The 21,018-nt window shown below is 42.2% G+C and overlaps 1 protein-coding gene across 2 annotated transcripts in view; it reads left to right on the top strand.

Annotated features, from left to right (window-relative positions):
* The first annotated feature begins 495 nt into the window (after nucleotides 1-495).
* The window catches only part of KCNJ15 (potassium inwardly rectifying channel subfamily J member 15), a 120,128-nt gene continuing 99,605 nt past the window's right edge, over nucleotides 496-21,018 (top strand). The window contains exon 1 of one of the 2 annotated variants that reach the window (XM_073617213.1): nucleotides 496-666. The gene's annotated coding sequence lies outside the window, so the exon portion shown is untranslated. The other variant, XM_073617212.1, reaches the window with a different exon arrangement.

Here is a 21,018-nt window from a genome sequence, read left to right on the forward strand (position 1 = left end):
TCAAAATTTTCGGTCTTTTTCCATTTTTTGGGGAAAAAAATAAAAACAGCAGAGGTGATCAAATACCATCAAAAGAAAGCTCTATTTGTGGGAAGAAAAGGACGCAAATTTCGTTTGGTTACAGCATTGCATGACCGCGCAATTAGCAGTTAAAGCGACACAGTGCCAAATTGTAAAAAGTGCTCTGGTCAGGAAGGGGGTAAATCCTTCCGGGGCTGAAGTGGTTAATGATTGCAGAGATGCATTTATTTATTTATTTTTCTCTTCTATATGCCTGCATTTCAGCCTGTCCAGGATGCCACCCTTTGCCAGGTAGTCATGAGTTAATCACAAACAAAGCAAATGGGATTTGGCCATTCATTAACTTGTGGAGCAAGCTGCTGCTTTGATATGCAAAAAAAAAAAAAAGAAAAAAAAAGAAGTTTGTCTTGGTCATTAAAGAGTTACAAGACAGAGGTTGCAGAACAGCTCAGCGTAAGATCACCCACATTCCAGCTTTTCCATTTCTTTCCAGCCAGGTGTGTGTGTGTGTTCTGCGCTCCCTCCTCTGCTGGGTGTTGATTGCACTTACCATGCCACACAACATGTTCAGGGCTGGGGCTTTTCCTTGAGACAAGCTGCTGACATCACTGGAAGTCTTCTCAGATTGCACTTCATAAAAATCAGGTACTCACTTCTCAGGCTAGAGCAAACTAGTTTCTGGGTGTACCAAAGGAGAGGCGAGCGCTGTCCTAACCTCAGCTGTGTTTACTAAAAAAAGACGTCTTCCTGCGAGCCATGGCTTAACGTCGCCGCACACGCCTGTGCACTCTGAGCTCAGCGGCAGGTAAGGTGTCATTGCCCTGCAGATGTTTTACGTTTAATCAAGTATCGGCTTGCGTTGGCTCCTGTAGACGGTGCCGCGGCTGCTGCTGCTTCCTCTGTTATATTGACTGTCAACAGAAAAGTGACAAAGTATAAACAGCAATATGATTTTGGCTGTTGACAGTGCAAGCGCTTGTTAAACTTTATTTATTTAGTCTGTACTTTTTGCATCGCCGTACTGCTATGTTTAGGCGCACGAGTTGCAGAATTGAAATTTTTATTTGTTTTTTATTCAGTTTAACTTTTTTTAACAATTCTTAAAGATGATTGTAGCTGTATTAGTGCACTTGCAACAAAAACAATTGAGTACTGTCCACAATACATTTTTTATTTGTACTAACATCCAAATATTAAGGACAAGCTTTCAGGGTGTACCCCCTTCTTTGAGGTCCAAGCAGTACTAAGTCTAAAATTTCAGATGAAACTATCCAGGTGTACCCCCTTCTTTGAGGTCTAAGCAGTACTAAGTCTAAAATTTCAGATAAAACTATCAGGGTGTACCCCCTTCTTTGAGGTCCAAGCAGTACTAAGTCTAAAATTTCAGATGAAACTATCCAGGTGTACCCCCTTCTTTGAGGTCCAAGCAGTACTAAGTCTAAAATTTCAGATGAAACTATCAGGGTGTACCTCCCTTCTTTGAGGTCCAAGCAGTACTAAATCGAAATGTTCAGATGAAACTATCAGGGTGTACCCCCTTCTTTAAGGTCTAAGCAGTACTAAGTCTAAAATTTCAGATGAAAATATCCAGGTGTACCCCCTTCTTTAAGGTCCAAGCAGTACTAAGTCTAAAATTTCAGATGAAAATATCCAGGTGTACCCCCTTCTTTAAGGTCCAAGCAGTACTAAGTCTAAAATTTCAGATGAAACTATCAGGGTGTACCCCCTTCTTTGAGGTCCAAGCAGTACTAAATCGAAATGTTCAGATGAAACTATCAGGGTGTACCCCCTTCTTTGAGGTCCAAGCAGTACTAAGTCTAAATTTTCAGATGAAACTATCAGGGTGTACCTCCTTCTTTGAGGTCCAAGCAATACTAAGTCTAAAATTTTAGATGAAACTATCAGGGTGTACCCCCTTCTTTTAGGTCCAAGCAGTACTAAGTCTAAATTTTCAGATGAAACTATCAGGGTGTACCCCCTTCTTTTAGGTCCAAGCAGTACTAAGTCTAAAATTTCAGATGAAACTTTCAGGTTGTACCCCCTTCTTTGAGGTCCAAACAGTACTAAATCAAAATGTTCAGATGAAACTATCAGGGTGTACCCCCTTCTTTAGGGTCCAAGCAGTAATAAGTATAAAATTTCAGATGAAATTTTCAGGGTATACCCACTTGTTCAAGGTCCAAGCAGTACAGCTATCCTTATGCGATACAGAAGGATGTCACCTGCACAAGCCAGGTATTCATGCCAGAGGTGACCATCACCTGTGACACCCAACGCACGATCTAGAATGGTTACATTTTATTTTCACCTTGTGTCCTTGTTAAGCAATTGAGTATTGTCTGTGATACTGTTTTCTTTTATTTGCACTTACGTCCAAATTTTTAGGATAATCTTTGTGTTTAGCCATTTCTTTGAGGTCCAAGCAGTACTAGATACTAAATCAAAATGTTCAGATGAAACTATCAGGGTGTACCCCCTTCTTTAGGGTCCAAGCAGTAATAAGTATAAATTTTCAGTTGAAACTTTAGGGGTGTACTCCCTTCTTCAAGGTCCTAGTAGTACTGCTGTCCTTACACAATATGGAAGGGTGTGACCTGCCCAAACCAGGTATTCATGCCAAAGGCAACCATCACTTGTGACACCCAACGCATGATCTAGAATGGTTACATTTTATTTTCATCTTGTGTCCTTGTTAAGCAATTGTTTTTTATTAATATCCACATTTTCAGGATAAGCTTTCGGGGTGTAGCCCCTTCTTCAAGGTCCAAGTAGTACTGGATCCAAATTTTCAGGATACACTTTCAGGGTGCAGCCCCTTCTTCACGTTCCAAGTAGTACTGGATCCAGATTTTCAGGATAAGCTTTTGGGGTGAACCCCTTCTTCAAGATCCAAGCAGCAGCTAATCCAAATTTTCAGGATAAGCTTTTGGGGTGTAGCCCATTCTTCAAGGTCCAAGTAGTACTGGATCCAAATTTTCAGGATACGCATTCGGCATGTAGCCACTTCTTCAAGGTCCAAGTAGTATGGGGAACAAATTTTCGGGATAAGCTTTTGGGATGTACCCCCTTCTTCAAGATCCAAGCAGCAGTGAATCCAAATTTTCAGAATAAGCTTTTGGGGTGTACCCCCTTATTCAAGGTCCAAACAGTACTACTTGGAGCTTAAAGAAGGGGGTACACCCCGAAAGCTTATCCTGAAAATTTTGATGTTAGTACAAATAAAAAAAGTATCAGGAACAGTGCTCAATTGTTAAATACAAGCAGTACTGTTTGGATCTTGAATAAGGGGGTACACCCCAAAAGCTTATTTTGAAAATTTTGATCCCTTACTACTTGGACCTTGAAGAAGGGGATACACCTTGAAAGCTTATCCTGAAATTCTGAATTCGCTGCTTGGACCTTGAAGAAGGGGTACTGTACACCCCAAAAGCTTATTCTGAAAATATGTATTGCGCAACTTCAAAGTCACTGAATCAAAGTCACATCAAAGTAGTGCAGGCAACTTAAAGTGGTGTTCCACCGAAAAAAAAAAAAAAAGCATGAATGTTCCCAAAAAAAAATAAAAAAAAAAACATTTGGAAAAAAATTTTTTTTTTACTCACCTCTAATTGGCTGTTGCTAGGGGGTCCCTCGTAATCTGCCTCCTTCAGTGCCTGGGCTGGTGACATCACTTCCCCTCGGCGCAGGAAGGGCTCAGCTCTGCCCCCTCCCTCTTGTCAATCATCTGGGACATATTACAGGTCCCAGATGACTGAGTGGCCAATCCAGGCATGCAGAGCTGCTCGCGCATGCGCAGTGGGTGCCCGGTTGTGAAGCCACAGCCAGCGCCCACAGTTGCAATGCCAGCGCCGCCAAACAGAGGGGGAGACGACCTGAGCTTCTATCCCCCGCATCGCTGGACCATGGGACAGGTAAAGTGTCCGATTATTAAAAGTCAGCAGCTGCAGTATTTGTAGCTGCTGACTTTTATTTTTTTTTATTTTTTTTTTTAAATGGGAAACACAAGGTAAAAAGAAAATGTAACCATTGTAGAACAAGTGTTGGTCACCTCTGGCATGAATACCTGGCTGGGGAAGATTACATCCTTCTGAACTGTGCAAGGACAACAATAATGCTTGGACCTCGAAGAAGGGGGTACACCCCGAACACTTGACCTGAAAATTTGGATCCTTTACTGCCTTGAGCTTTAAAGTAGGGGGTACACCCCGTATGCTTGTTCGGAAAATATGGATGTTAGTGCAAATAAAAAAGTATCACGGACAGTTAACATTTGTTTAAGAAGGACACAAGGTGAAAATAAAATGTAACCATTCTAGATCTTGCGTTGGGTGTCACAGGTGAAGGTCACCTTTGGCATGAATACCTGGCTTGGGCGGGTGACATCTTTGCGTTTCATACAAGGACAGCAGGAGAGCCGTAAGACAAACAACTACCGGGCAGGATAGAAGATGCAGTAAATCGTCTTGCTTTCAAGGTGTACCCCCTTCTTGAAGGTCCAATTAGTACTCAGTGGATCAAGCAGTACTAAATTGTTTAACAAATACACAAGTTGGAAAAAAAATGTAACCATTGTAGATTGTGTGTTGGGTGTCACCAATGGTGGTCACCTCTGGTATGAAGAACTGGCTTAGGCAGGTGACATTCTTCTGTATCGCGCAAGGACAGCAGTACTCGCTTGACCTTAAAGATGGGGGTACACCCAAAAAGCTTGTCCTGAAATTTTGGATCCAGTACTGATTAGTATTGCTTGGACACTAAAGAATGGGCACACCCCCTGAAAGCTTGTCCTAAAAATTTGGATGTTAGTGCAAATGAAAAAAAGTATACAACACACAGCTAACAATTGTTTGACAGGGACACAAGGTGAAAAGAAAATGTAACCATTCTAGATTGTGTGTTGGGTGTCACAGGTGAAGGTCACCTCTGGCGTGAATACCTGGTTTGGGAAGGTGACATCCTTCTGTATTATGCAGGGATGGTGGAAGAGCATCAGGACAAACTATTGTATCTTCTATCCTCCCACAATATACATTTCTGGTGAATAACTACCAGACAGTATGGAAGATAGGGTAGATTGTCCTTCTTGGTTGGAGTGACTCTTCCAAGGACTTTTTCCATTGCTCCTGTGTATCACCACCGCCCATACATGCACAGATATAAAATGAGTGTTGCAGAAAATCCGCACATGTATGGGCACTTTAAGAACAAGTTTAATAACTTTTCTCCAAGATTCTTTTTTTTTAAATTTAATTGTGGCATTAATAAGAGTTGGTTCGCTCTACCTTCCATGGTAAAACACAGCATTTTACCATTCCAGCAGCTGTCATAGTGCGGTCCGGCAGAGGTTGGTGAAATGCAAGTTTTTGTACATTGAGCTGTATACTTTTTTTCTGCTTAATAATTTTGTTTGAAGTCTTACATGTGATACCATTGAGTGAGCTGTGAAAAAATGCAGTATGTCTGCATTTTTGCATACTGCACATCAAACCAGTATTGCAGTGCGAATGGAGCACTGTCTCACTGTGGAAGAAAAAATAAATGGTGATCTGACCCTGCTAACAAATAAAAAATCGAATTAATGTTCTTAATGCGAGAAATTTTGAAAAAAAAGAATTCGACTAGTGTATGGCCAGTGTCCAGTGTATGGTCTTTGTAGATTATCAATATTATGGGATGATTTTACTGGGGGAATGTAGGATAACCTCTACCCTCATAGGGAAGTAAATAGCATGGCGATACAGCATTGATTACAAAACTCAGTCTGGTTGAAAAAAAGACACATTTTTCAGGAATTTAACCAAATGACAAAAAAAATTTAGAAAAAAAATGCATCCTCAGAACTCTGTAAAACAAACGTTGAGTCAGAGAACAATAATCTTTATAAACCGTATTCTAATTTGCTCTAACAGAGGAAAAAAAAGTCCCTCCTGATTCCCTAAAACAAACAAATATTGACAGGACCAACAATCTACAATGTTATTTCTTATAAATATTAGTGGCCTGTTATTTTTTGTGCATTTGGAAAGACATTTAGCCTTTTTATATGAAGCAATCCATTGAGTTGGTTAGAACTAGCTCCTGTGGAAGTCTATTCTAAATTTTCACAGCTCTTATGCCCCGTACACACGATCGGATTTTCCGACAGAAAATGTGTGATAGGACCTTGTTGTCGGAAAATCCGACCGTGTGTAGGCTCCATCACACATTTTCCATCGGAATTTCCGACACACAAAGTTTGAGAGCAGGCTATAAAATTTTCCGACAACAAAATCCGTTGTGTACACACATCGTGTGTACACAAATGCGACGCACAAAGTGCCACGCATGCTCAGAATAAATTAAGAGACGAAAGCTATTGGCCACTGCCCCGTTTATAGTCCCGACGTACGTGTTTTACGTCACCACGTTCAGAACGATCGGATTTGCCGACAACTTTGTGTGACCGTGTGTATGCAAGACAAGTTTGAGCCAACATCCGTCGGAAAAAATCCATGGACTTTGTTGTCAGAATGTCCGATCAATGTCCGACTGTGTGTGCGGGGCATAACTGTAAAGAAGCCTTTCCTTGTGTGGAGGTTAAACCTATTTTCCTTCAGGCTCAAAGAGTGCCCCCTTGTCATTTGCAATGGCTTAAATGCAAATAACTTTGCAGAAAGTTGATCATATGAACCTTTTATGGATTTATACAAGGCGATCGTATCAGAGTGCCTGAGTGGTTGGCAGTTCTGCGGTCCTCAGTTTGAATCCCAGGCAGGACCCTATTTGCATGGAGTTTGCTTGCTCTTCCTGTTCTTGTGTGGGTTTGCTCCGGTTTATTATCACACTCCAAAAATATGCTGGTAGGTCAATTGTCTCCGGTCTAACTTAGCCCTGGTATGTGTATGAATGTATGTAGGTGAGATAAGGAACTTAGGTCCTTGAGGGCAGGGATTGATGTGAATATGCAGTATGCAAAGTGCTGCGTAGAATATTGGAGCTAAATAAACACCTAAAATAAATTAATATTCCACTTTAATTGGCACTTTTTCAAAGAGGATCCCGTTCAGTTATCAGACTAGAATGTACCATAAATTCTCATATACAGGTGATCGTGGTCCTGAGTTAAAACAAAGGTGGAATTGGCATGTCTGCTCTGTGCAAGATCATTTCCGATACCTAGGAGACATACCTGGGATGTGCACATATAATAAGAAACTTTCCTGGGGTTTACATACTGTATATAGTGGAAGACACACCTGGGGTGTACACACATACGCATCGCATACTAGTTCATTATGATATACTTACCTTAGAACGAAGCTGAGGGAGCTAACATGTTGCCTCTGCGTTCTTTCCGGGTTCGCGGCTCTGGCGCTGTGAGTGGCCGGAGCCGAGATGCCGTCACTCCCTCAGGAGTCCTCTTTCCGGCAAGGAGCTCTGATTTTCCGTCAGCATCCGCCGGACCTTCAGAGCGCGTGCGCCTGCTGACGTCAGCGGCTGCATGCAAGGTGAATATCTCTTAACCAATTCAGCCCCGGAAAGGATTTGCCCCCTTCCCGACCAGAGCACTTTTTGGGCTTCGGCACTGCGTCACTTTAATTGACAATTGCGCGGTCGTGCGACGTTACGCCAAAACAAAATTGACGTCCTTTTTTTCCCACAAATAGAGCTTTCTGCTGGTGGTATTTGATCACCTCTGTGGTTTTTATTTTTTGCGCTATAAACAAAAAGAAAGTGACATTTTTGAAAAAAAAGCAATATTTTTTACTTTTTGCTATAATAAATATCCCCCCAAAAATATATATAAAAAACTAATTTTTTCCTCAGTTTGTTCCGATTTAGTATTCTTCTACATATTTTTGGTAAAAAAAAATCGCAATAAGCGTATATTGATTGGTTTGCGCAAAAGTTATAGCGTCTACAAAATAGGGGATCGATTTATGGCATTTTTATTATTCTTTTTTTTTAATTAGTAATGGCGGCGATCTGCGATTTTTATCGGGACTGTGACGTTATGGCGGACACATTGGACACTTTTGACACTATGTTGGGACCATTGTCATTTTATACAGCAATCAGTGCTATAACAATGCACTGATTACTGTGTAAATGACACTGGCAGGGAAGGGGTTAACCACTAGGTTGCTATCAAGGGGTGTGTCCTAGGGAGTGATTCTAACTGTGGGGGGGATGGGCTTCCACTGACATGACAGCGATCACTGCTCCTGATGACAGGGAGAATTGGGAAATGCCTTGTTTACATAGGCACCTCCCCGTTCTGCCGCTCTGTGACACGGTCGTGGGACACCGGCAGACATTGAGTCCGCGGGACCCGTGGGTACAGTCACACTGTAAGCAGCAGGCGGGCGCCCACTAGCCCAGTAAATTAAAGGGGACGTACAGGTACGGCCATTTGCCAACCGCTGCCATTGTGCCGACGTACATCGGCGTGCGGCGGTCGGCAAGTGGCTAAACTGTACAGGTTTAGGAGATATTAATTTTACCTACAGGTAAGCCTTATTATAGGCTTACCTGCAGGTAAAAATGTGAAAGCGGGGTATACAACTGCTTTAAGCTGGATACACATTTTCTTTCCTTTAGATTTACCAAAACCATATAATATGAGGTTGAACCTAAACACTTTAAATTTGTATGCAATCAGACAGGCCCTTCCACTACATGGTTGAAGGTAAATCTAAAGGAAATCGAACAACAAAAGTTGTATAGTGTGTATCCGGCTTTAGGCTAGGTTCAAACCTTTGCGTGTCAGGATCACACACAAAATTGCATGCTTTCCGGATGAGCTTTCCTGGGGGGAGTCCTACTGTCAGCACACAATGGCACAGTGGGACAGATTGCTGCACTAACATAATTTGTGTTAGTACAGCGATATCTCCGTTTTTTGGGGGCTTTTTTGTTTAGCCCGCTGGGTTGAACGAAAAAAAAAACTGAATGTGTGTACCAGGCATTAGTTGTTTTGGACTGAACTAACAAAAAAACGAACTGTGTATGATCAGCCTTAGTGGTGGGATAGAAGGCATTTTAAGACACAATGGGGTTGATTTACTGGATCTTCCAGTGTGGGGACACCCGTGTTGCTGACAACTAAGAGGAATTTCTCATCACTTTGGAGAGATCTCCCTACTTCCTGCTCTGTCTCAGGGACTGGAAGTTGATGGTGACAGGCTCACTATAAAGTTGACACCCAAGATATGCAAATATTGTCTAAATCTATTCGTCATGTGCATTTTTTCCTGACACTTGGTGTGCTTTGTGTATTTCTTCCAGATCTGTGCAGTAATCCAGTGTGGGACTTTACTTCCTGTAAAGACCGGTCTCTGCTGCTCCCTCTCCTTGTAAAGGGTGACTGGTCTTATCTCCGCCCCCTGCTGTAGTTTTCCACAGGCAGCCTGTAGTAGGTGGGCCTGCTGAGTCCCTCCCACAGCTCTACTCTCTGTACAGGCTATGTACAGCACAGTGGTGATATCACTGCTATTTTACAAAGTAATATCTGGGTTCGAAAAAGTGTTTGGTGCACACAAAATGGATTTATATACTTATTGGCTATTGAGGAATATATACAGTTTACACTGTATTGGGACGCCTGCCTTTACACGCACATGAACTTCACTGGCATCCAAGTCTTAGTCTGTAGGGTTCAATATTGAGTTGGCCCGCCCTTTGCTGCTATAACAGCTTCAACTCTTCTGGGAAGGCTGTCCACAAGGTTTAGGAGTGTGTCTATGGGAATGTTTGACCATTCTTCCAGAAGCGCATTTGTGAGGTCAGGCACTGATGTTGGATGAGTCAAGTCAAGTTCCTCCACGCCAAACTCGCTCACCCACACTATATTGCCAAAAGTATTGGCCAACCTCTCCAAATCATTTGGTGGAGGGGGGTTATGGTGTGGGGTTGCTCTTCAGGGGTTGGACTTGGCCCCTTAGTTCCAGTGAAGGGAACTCTTAAGGCGTTAGCATACCAAGACATTTTGGATAATTTCATGCTCCCAACCTTGTGGGAACAGTTTGGGGAAAGCCCCTTCCTGTTCCAACATGACTGCACACCAGTGCAAAAAGCAAGGTCCATAAAGACATGGATGAGCGAGTTTGGGGTGGAGGAACTTGACTGGCCTGCACAGAGTCCTGACCTCAACCCGATAGAACACCTTTGGGATGAATTAGAGCGGAGACTGCGATCCAGGCCTTCTCGTCCAACATTAGTGTCTGACCTCACAAATGCACTTCTGGAAGAATGGTCAAACATTCCCATAAACACACTCCTAAACCTTGTGGACAGCCTTCCCAGAAGAGTTGAAGCTGTTATAGCTGCAAAGGGTGGGCCAACTCAATTTTGAACCCTACAGAGTAAGACTGGGATGTCATTAAAGTTTATGTGTGTGTAAAGGCAGGTGTCCCAATAGTTTTGGTAATAAAGTGTATATGTGTATGTAAGATTTCAGCTTTAAGAATGCTCTTACAGTTATTCTGAAGAAGTTATGCCATAAACCGCTGTAGATGGTGTTACTCCGCTCAGCCACATCCTGTATTGCCGACGTTTATTAAAGCAGAAGAAGAAACTGTTTGGTAATTTTGCTGATGAAATTTCAGAAGTAGACGGAATCTTTTCCTCTGCCCTGCATATTTACACAGGAGCCTAATACTATGGCAGCTTTAGGTTTTCCCTTCACTATCAGGCCTGGAGGGAACGGGAAAAATCAATACAATCAGCCTGGAGAATGAGGAACTGGAATGTCAACATCCTACTGGGGTAAGGTAAGCCCATCACTGGCTGCAAACATTGTGCGATTGTATGGCGGAGTGTACTGACCGTTATCAGCCTTCCATTCTATGGAATGTTTTGCTTTGTTTTTGTGTTTCAGTTGTCTTTTATAATGAAATCCGGTGGACCTTTGGTCTGCGTCTGCATGCAGGTACTTTATAAGGCACCTGGCATTAGATATTAACCTGAATTTTTTTGCCTATTCACCAGGAATTTTAAACCACTGCTTTGTTTTTTTTTTTTTTGTTTTTTTTATATACATGAAATACTTTTTTCCTTTCTATACATCATAGTTCTGCTTATCTCCTCCAGCCTCGTCCAGCCATTTCCTGCCCACATGCACTGCACATCATTGTTCTGAGCAAAAAAAGATATTCATGCCTAAAGCACAAACCAAGGGCTCACAATGAATTGTAAAACACAAGTAGCGGCTGGATTGTAAAGCGCATAGAAAAAAACAGGATGAAGTGGTGGCAAAGCTGTGGTGAGGAAATAGGCAGGTGACAGCACCAACCGACCAGCCAGGGAAGGAAGCTAGGTGTGGGGGTGAATCCAAAGGGAAGCCAATAGGAAATTGCTAGAGATCCGCAGCACTTGGTGGATACCGATCGAGGGAAGATCCGAGGGGGTTGTAAGGAAACAGAGGTACCAAGGCACTGAAATCAGTAAAAATGCCAAAATGAATTCAAACAAAAGATCATTAAAATAATTAATATAATCAAATTATAAAAATGATAAGAAGCTATGTAAGTGTATATGTAATCATCCTAAATAGTTATTGTATGTAATAAAAAAAAATTTAAACAGTGGGGGGGCGGAACCTCGAAACGCGTATGCCCACCTACCTTCTCTCCCGGCATCAGTTCCAGCCCTGAGTGTGGAGTGAGGCCAGTACTAGACCCCATTGTGGCATGCCTACTGGGAAGTTAGCCAGGTGTAGGGCAGATCCGAAGGAAAGCTACTGGCAAATTGTTAGAGATCCTCAGCACTTGGTGGATACAGATCCAGGGAAGTCCTGGAGGCTCGTAAGAAACAGAGGTACCAAGGCGCTGAATCAGTAAAAATGCCAAAATGTATTCAAACAAAATAACTGTGATTATTAAAATAATATAATTATAAAAATCATATAAATCATTATATAAGTGTATATGTGACCACCCTAAATATTTATTGTTTGTAAAAAAAAATAGGTGAGGAGGTGGAGCCCTAAAATGTGTATTCCCACCCACCTCCTCTCCTGTACTAGAAATTTACTGGAAGGATTTACCCCCTTCCTGACCAGAGCACTTTTTGCGATTCGGCACTGAATTGCTTTAACTGACAATTTCGCGGTCGTGCGACACACCCAAAATTCACGTCCTTTTTTTTCCACAAATAGAGCTTTCTTTTGGTGGTATTTGATCACCTCTGCGGTTTTTATTTTTTTGCACTATAAACAAAAAAAAGAGCGACAATTTTGAAAAAAAAAAAAAAAAAGCAATATTTTTTTACTTTTTGCTATAATAAATATCACCCAAAAATATATATATAAAAAAATGTCTTTGTCAGTTTAGGCCGATATGTATTCTTCTACATATTTTTGGTAAAAAAAAATCGCAATAAGCGTATATTGATTGGTTTGCGCAAAAGTTATAGCGTCTACAAAATAGGGGATAGTTTTATGGAATTTTTATTATTATATATTTTTTTTTATTAGTAATGGCGGCGATCTGTGATTTTTATCATGACTGCGAAATTATGGCGGACACTTTTGACACTATTTTGGGACCATTGTCATTTATACAGCGATCAGTGCTATAAAAATGCACTGATTACTGTGAAAAAGACACTGGCAGGGAAGGGGTTAAACACTAGGGGGCGATCAAGGGGTTAAGTGTGTCCTAGGGAGTGATTCTAACGGTAGGAGGGATTGTCTCACTAGAACATGACAGAGATCACTGCTCCCGATGATATGGAGCAGTAGATCCCTGTCATGTTGCTAGGCAGAACAGGGAAATGCCTTGTTTACATCGGCATCTCCCCGTTCTGCCGCTCCGTGACACGATCGCGGGCCCCCGGCGGACATCAAGTGCGCGGGACCCACGGGCACGCTCACGGAGTACGCAGCGGATGCGCGTGCCCACTATGCCGCAATTTAAAGGGGACGTACCTGTACGCCCATTTGCCCAGCCGTGCCACTGGGCTGTGTGCTGGTCGGCAAGGGGTTAAAGTTGGATCTAGTTTTGAACTGTGTATTCTTCCAATTATAAGCTTTGTGTTCCTGAAAGGCATTTTTGTCCCTGTGGGATTTTTTCTCTTTTTTGATCAAGGTCTCCCTATTAAATTGCTCAAGATGTTTGTTCAACTCTTTGTCATATTGTACATACAATGCATGATTTTTGAAGACTGCAAGTTGTATATAGATGGAGTCTAATTCCCTGTCAATTTCCTTCAAGCTTTTTTGGTATTGCTCTATAAGGAGGGACATCATTCCCCTTGAACAGGTTCTTTTCCCACTCATTTTTGATTTGAATGTCGATCCAATGTTTTCCATAGTGGGAAAAATTTGGATCCGTAAATCAAAAGGATTGATGTTATTTTTTTATGTATTATTCAAAAGAATGTATGTGCCAGTGATTTAGGGATTTTTTTCTCTAACATTTTCTTCAAGTTGAAAAATATGGAAGAAAGTTCTGTATCCTTTTGCTCCTTTTTGGTGAACTTTTGTAGAAACTAGACATCACATTGTCCCAGTTTCTACCTGCGTAATTAGTCATAATGGTAATCACATGTTAATAAAAATAGTGTATACCTATGGACAAAAAAGTTAGCACAGGACGAGGAATGGGTATTTGCTACGCGGTAATTGGAAATGGACTGAATAGTGCTAATTGTCCAAAGACTAGGAGATGGTGCCCACATCCCTAAACCATACAAGCTACAAAAAAAGGTTTCCTCTAAATGGGACTTTCAAGGGCAGTACTCCTCAGAAGATCAAAGCATAAATGAAAAAAGTAGTCCTGCCAGATATATGACGCTGATAATGTGATACCCATATAAACTGGCACCTTTCATGGCCCTAATCACTTGCTGCATTTCCAGGCCAGACGTCACCACACAGGGATTGAGCTGAAGCTCAGGTAACCACATGAACTTTTTCTTCAGGTATTTGTAGTTCTTTAGGACTCTAATGCCACATATACCTAGATCTTTCTAGACCATTACCATGTGAAATATGCATGGTTTGCATGTCTCTCTGTGGACTTATGGCTCTTTTTTTCCCCACACTAGGCTACTTGCTCTTGACTTGGTACAAGAAGTCCTAGTTCTGATGTCAGCCCGGTGATTACCGGCAGTTTTATCGCTGTGTCTTAACTATCTATAATAACCTGTTCTGTACACCTGTGAACTATTATGCATAGATTATTACTCAGTAATAAATACCCCAATCTAATGTTGTAGTTAGTGGTTTCTAATAACGTATCTCCATTGTTTACAGCAATATTAGTCGCTTTGGGCTACAAGTGGGGCATTTTTGCTGAGGTCCGGATTGAGTGCCCTGAGTGGGTAACTTTCACTGGCCGGGGACTTTTCTGTACGTGCCCGCTCTCTCTGGACCCTGATTGGTTTGCATATGGCAGCAACATTTTCTTAAATGCTTCCATGTGGATGCAAGATCGATAATTCTGTATGCAAGCCTTATGGTCAGTGGATTTGTATTAAATATCTGACCAATTTTTGTTGTGATATACAATTTATATATTCTTATATCTCTCTTTATTAATTGTAGACGTATAATGTCCTGTGTAGAACCCCCTACCCCTGCAGAAGAGAACTAATATCGCTAACTCGAAACGCGCTGGGTCATCTCTGTTGCTAAACACACCTAACAGAGTAGTGGTTTTTCAACTGGCTTGTATTATTGTAAATGCATCCTGTGTAAATTTGTATATCTTCTTCATTTTTTAACCTTTTTTAAATAAAATACTACTTTTTACATTTATGTTTTGATCTTCTGAGGAGTACTGCCCTTGAAAGTCCCATTTAGAGGAAAACTTTTTTGTAGCTCTCCTGTACTAGACTCCGGTTGTGGCATGCTTCCTGGAAAGTCTGGCTCTCCATTACCTGGCTCATCGATCTTTGCGGGTCGTTGACGCTGTGCTGTGGACTCTTGCCCTCCACCTCGATGCTATCCTTCTTTTGCCTAAGTGTAAATTTGGATTAATTTATTTGATTACATTTTGCCATCTTTACTTAATTAGCGCCTTGGTACTTCTGTATGCTTACATCATTGCTCTGGACCAGCCTTTTTCAAACTTTTCAACACAGAGGAACCTTAGAAATAACTTTCCGGTCTCAGGGAACCCCTGATAATGACTACTATATCTACAACTCATGATACATTAGTGTGATGGTCAGTGGGAAGAATGCTCCTTACACTTGTGGTCATTGGGAAGAATTCCCCCATAGCTAAAAAAGATCAATGGTGTCAGTGGGAACTTATCTCAGAGGCAGAAATTGTTTATTGCTGACTTCCATGATTTCTGCCTCTGAGATAAGTTCCCACTGACACCATTGATCTTTTTAGCTATCTCTAAGGAGGGAATTCTTCCCAATGACCTCAAGTGTAAGGAGTATTCTTCCCCCTAGTATCCTATCTATGGAGGAACCCTAGAGTCCCAAGGTACCCTGGTTGAGGAACCCTGCTCTGGAAAAAGGCCCATTTCACACGGGTGTTCCGTCAGTCTGTTCTTGACCTGTCATTAGATCAAAAATGGACCGTGATGGACGTCCAAATGTAACCAGATGTTTAGCCGCTTACTGACGTAAAGTTTCGTTGGACCAAATGCAATCAGTTTGCTTTTTTGTGGACCTGACTGGATGTGGGTAGATATCAGTGGATGCAATCACTACACATGATTATATGGGTCACAATGAGTCAGCAGGTGATCAGTCCAGGATCTCCCACTGAGCCATAAGGGTGCCAATGTAAAAGGGGGCTAATAGTGACAACGTTGGAACATGTCTGAGCAATGTGTGTCTCCAAGAGCACCAACTAAGTGACAGAAGCACGACTGGGGGAAATGGAGAGAGTGTTGTTATTCTAAGGCAGTGGTCTCCGAACTGTGGACAGCGGGCACAGATATGGCCCTTTGCTAGCTTTTATCCAGCCCTTAGGGCACTATTCCTCCCACTGACATCAACAATGAGACACCATTATTTTCGCTGACTCCAACAGTGGGGCATTTTCCCTCCCACTAAAACCAATGATGGGGCACTATTCCTCCCACTGAAATCAATGGGGCACTATTCCTCCCACTGAAATCAATGGGACACTATTCCTCCCACTGAAATCAGTCAGGCACTATTCTTCCCACTGAAATCAATGGTGCACGATTCCTCCCACTGAAATCAATTGGGCACTATTCCTCCCACTAACATCAATGGGGCACTGTTCCTCCCACTGATACCAATGAGGTGCCCCGTTCCTCCCTCTAATACCAACTACGGGGCACTATTCCACATACTACTGACCCCAAGTGTTATCTAAAATTTTTACTCCCACTAACCACCAAGCCTGAGGCATTGTTTACTCCCACTGGCATTGGGGCATTTTCTACTCATATTGGCCACAGTCCGGCCCCCCCAAAGTCTTAAGGACAGCAGATTGGTCCTTTGTATAGCATGTTTGGAGACCCCTGCTTTAAGGAGTACATAGCTTTGACCTGTCCCTTATTTGTAAGGTCTTTCCCTCTTTCTGAATCAAATCCCGTTGTCCCTCTTTCCTTTTCAATTGTCTCTCCTTTTTAAATATAACTTTTACTTACCAAAACCTGCCTGACCTAAATTATTACATTTGTTCTTTTGAAAAGGCAGTATTAAAGTGAATGTAAACCCTCATGGTTTTTCACCTTAATGCATTGTATGCATTAAGGTGAAAAACCTCCTGTGGTGCTGCAGCCCCCGTTTTGCTTACCTGACCCTGATCCTTCTCCGGCCGGGAACAAGCACAGCAGCTCTAGTTGGTGTCTCATGTCCTGATTGGATAGATTGATAGCAGCGCAGCCTTTGGCTCCCGCTGCTGTCAATCAAATCCAATGATGCGGTGATGGGAGGCGGGGCCGAGTCCTGCATTCTCATTCTGTGAATAGACACAGATGCAGGACTCGGGAGCACACCCGCACAGGTGTCCACCATAGGAGAGAGCTTCTCCAACGTGGACATTCGATGCGGGGAGGAGCCAGGAGCACCGCTGAGGGACCCCAGAAGAGGATGATGCAAAACGAACTGCATAGTGGATGTAAGTACGACATGTTTGTTATTTAAAAAAAAAAAACAAAGCTTTACAACCCCTTTAAAGTGGAATTAACAGCAAAAATACTTACTTCCAAAGATCTAACACCTGCAAAGTCCCTTGTCAGCACCGGCATCTTCTCCCAGCTTCTTGTTGGTTCAGCTATCTTGATTGGCTGGCAAGCTAATGTTGCTCCAGGCATGTGCAGGAGTGCAGTCACCTCAGTACATAGGCAGTGTGCTGGAATGAAAACTGAGCTGCCCATGTGTACATTCTGCGGGGGAGATTGCATGCCAGCTGTCACCGTGTCACCTCCTAAAGTAGCGACGTACAGCTACGGCGATTTGCCCAGCCGAACCAACGTGCTGCAGTACAACTGCGGTGGCTGGTCGACTAGTGGTTAAAGAAAAATATTGGCGGGAAAAAAGCAAGTGTGTGTGTGTGTGTGTAAAGTAGAACTAAAGGCAAAACTTTTTTTTTTTTTTTCGTTTTGGATAGAGTAAGGGAGGGTTATTTTTTTGGACATCTGTGCCCCATTGGGGAGATTTCCCTTCACTTCCGATCCCATAGCCAAAACAGTAAGTGAGAGGAAACCCCTCCAAAGTGAGGGAGTTCTGGGGTATCAACAGAACTAGTGCCCCCCAATGGAAGATTTCCCCTCTATTCCTGTTCTGGTGACAAGCCAACATTTAGCATTTTTTTTCACTTTCAGTGCTAATGGTCAGCAGGGTAAATAGAGAAGGTGACTCTCCCTAATGGGGGCACAGGCAGCAATGACAATATCCTGAAAGGGGGTCTAATCCCTCTTTACTCTATCCAAAACTAAAAAAAACAAAAAGTTTTGCCTTTAGATGTATTTTATCTAATAACTGTGCCTATTAATTCTTTGTAGTCTGCCTTACTGGAGGCATGGCCTGTATACCTCATACTAAAAAGTGTCCCTCCTTATCATCTAGGAAAGTTGGAAGGTATAGAATGCTATTTTAATGAAAGTTACAGATTACAAATAATTAAACTTTTGACGTAACATCAACAAGTTAAAGCCTAAATTAAATTTTAATGATTGGGTTTACTTTTAGTTGGCAGTAATGGCAAGAGATGGCAGTGAGGAATGGCAGTGATGTCATTTCAAAATACAACATTATAGAGAACCAAGATACGCACGCATCAAACCCTTGGCAATAATTAAACCGTACGTTGTGTTCTCATTGCCACCAATCTCAATGAGTTTCATAATTTATAGGAACGGTCACCACCCTCGTAAAGTGTTTCTTAACATTCTGTCACCTGACTGAGAGCAGATGACTGATGTAGTAACAAACATTGCATGACATCTCTGAACAATCAAGATTGGACTTGTATCTCAATGACTGGGTGCTTCAAAGCAGTATTAAACCCAAAAATGTAATATACTGCAACTTACCAATCCTTAGATGTGGTGACTGCACTTGTTTTCTTTTTTTAGACCTTTCTTTCCATTGTTTTCACCTGGTGATCTGGCCAGAAACACACTTTCTGACTTAGAGTGTCTTCACTCTGGATGGAAGAGCAACGGAGACACCTTTGGATAACAGCATTGTACTTTAAAAGAAATCTTATATTTAGAGTCAATTCATAAGTAATTTTTTAATATTTGTAAATCTGCAGCTTTCTTTTAAAAATACCTAATGATCTCGCCAAGAGGGTTCTTGCTTGGGAACTCTCTTTTGTAGGGTGACAATACTCTGTCCCTGTGTCCCAGTTGTGCTCTTCTGTTGTCACCCTGAGCATCTGATGGAGGCTACATGTTTCATATATGAATTACGTTGGCATGTTCCACTGATGTCGCCATCAGAAACCCCCTCTACCTTATAGGTATAGTCAACCATTTCACTGCTATTTGCCTTAACCTTTTCAACACAGAGGAACATTAGAAATAACTTTCCAGTCAGTGGGAAGAATGCTCCTTACATTTGTGGTCTTTGGGAAGAATTACCCCCCTTACAGATAGCTAGAAAAATCATTGGTGTCAGTGGGAACTTATCCGAGAGGCAGAAATTGCTAATTGCTCAAGGGGCCGCTGGCAACCTTTGGAGGAACCCTAGAGTTCCACAAAATCCTGGTTGAGGAACCTGGGCTTAGAATACAAGGCACCTTGCTTTTTAGGAAGGGGGTCAACATGGCAACCCCCATGACAAGCTAACTTAACAAGCTTTTTCATATGCTGGCAATTCTTAATGGTGCCACTTCGTGGCTGCCAATAGTGAGATTCTTCTGTTGCCCTCCATTGAAAATAGAAGAAGAATTTCACATAGTCTACACTAAAGCATGACCTGATTTAAGCAGAAAGTCAGTTGTATTCAGGCTATACAGAAAGTTTGAGGATGGTAGGAAAACTTAATGTCTTTTCAGATGAGTGGTCTTCCCATGTATGACAACTTTAACGATGAAGGTATGGTATGGCTTTCTTTGCATAGTTACATTGGTCCAACTTGGACCAATGTAAGTATGTATGTGCCAAACCCGTGGAATCTGGAAATCACTATAGTAGGCACCACTACTCCAGTGATCTCCGCTAGCTTCCAGGTCCGTGCCGAGTGGCTACCCTGTTGCTTAATGAACACTTTTTCGTCACAGGCACCATTCAGACAACACTTAGTATTTTCTGAACGAATGTAAGGCATTCTCTGGTTGGACGAGATGGAGATCACCGATCACCTCTCCACTTTGTCCAATCAGAGAATGCTTTGCATTCACTGAGAAAAGGCAAAGTGTTGTTCGAATGATGTCCGTGCTAAGTGAGCAACCACTCGGCATGGGACCCAGAAGCTAGAGGAGATCACTGGAATAGTGGTGCCTACCAGCTTTCACAGGAAACCCACATGAATGGCACATACTTATAAAAGATCAAGTTTAAGGTGGGGTGTTGGACAACGCAACACATTATGGGAGGCACCAGTGGTCCAAGCTGGACCATTGCAACTGTGTAAAAATTGCCATACCTCGACCTCAGCTTTAAAGTGGAAGTGGAGTCCACTTGTACCTACAGGTAAGTCTATAATAAGGATTACCTGTAGGTACAGTGAATATCTGCTAAAATAGCACTGTTTAGGAGATATACAAATGAGATGCAGCCGGTTATGTTATCGGCACACGTGCTCTGAAAGGATGGCATACCCGTGACGTAGCTTCATAGCTCCATGCCGGGGCTCTCGCGCACATGCAGGGGAGTGACGTCATTGCGGACCCGGCCATTCATACAGCTGGAGCTCACAAACCCGAAAGGAAGACCGGGTAAGATTAAAGCGCGGGGCAGCCATGACAGTGCAGCGCTGGAGGGCTCTGTGTACAGGTAAGTCTGTCATAATGTGCTAGTATGCAGTGCATACTAGTGCATTATGACTTAAACCTGCAGGGGGCCTGATTTAAAAAAAAATATATATATTTTGTGGCGGTTTACTGCCGCTTTAATAACAATCTGGGTGAATATCTGGTGTTTTGTTGTGTTCTGCAGTCTTACCTGTAATAAGTTACTGTATGTTCAGTCTTTTGTATGTCCCACAGCAGGCTTAGAGCACGGTATTTGTGCTGTTAAGGGAAAGTCAATACTTAGTTGTATTGTACATATATTATGCTTTGTCTGGGTGTTTGGATTCTCACCATTACTGAGAGAATTCTCACCAACGAAGGTGTCTGATTGTACGGCCATAATGTAGGTGTTTTTTTTTTTTGTATCAAGAACAATATAACCAAACAAAAACAAAAAAACACAGGATCCTGAAAATCCGTGCGCCAATTAAAATGCAGATGATCACTCTGTGAGATTTTCTGTGGAATTGTGTGACGCGTTCTAATTGCATGTTCTAGTGAAACAATAGATGTGAAAAGAAATATCACAGAAACTCCACAGCCCTGCACTCCATGTAATCATTTAGATCAATGGCATCCCATGTTATCGATCGTCTACTGAGAACAATGCTGGATTG

This window comes from Aquarana catesbeiana, linkage group LG02 (genome assembly GCF_042186555.1).
Source record: "Aquarana catesbeiana isolate 2022-GZ linkage group LG02, ASM4218655v1, whole genome shotgun sequence".
Taxonomy (NCBI): domain Eukaryota; kingdom Metazoa; phylum Chordata; class Amphibia; order Anura; family Ranidae; genus Aquarana; species Aquarana catesbeiana.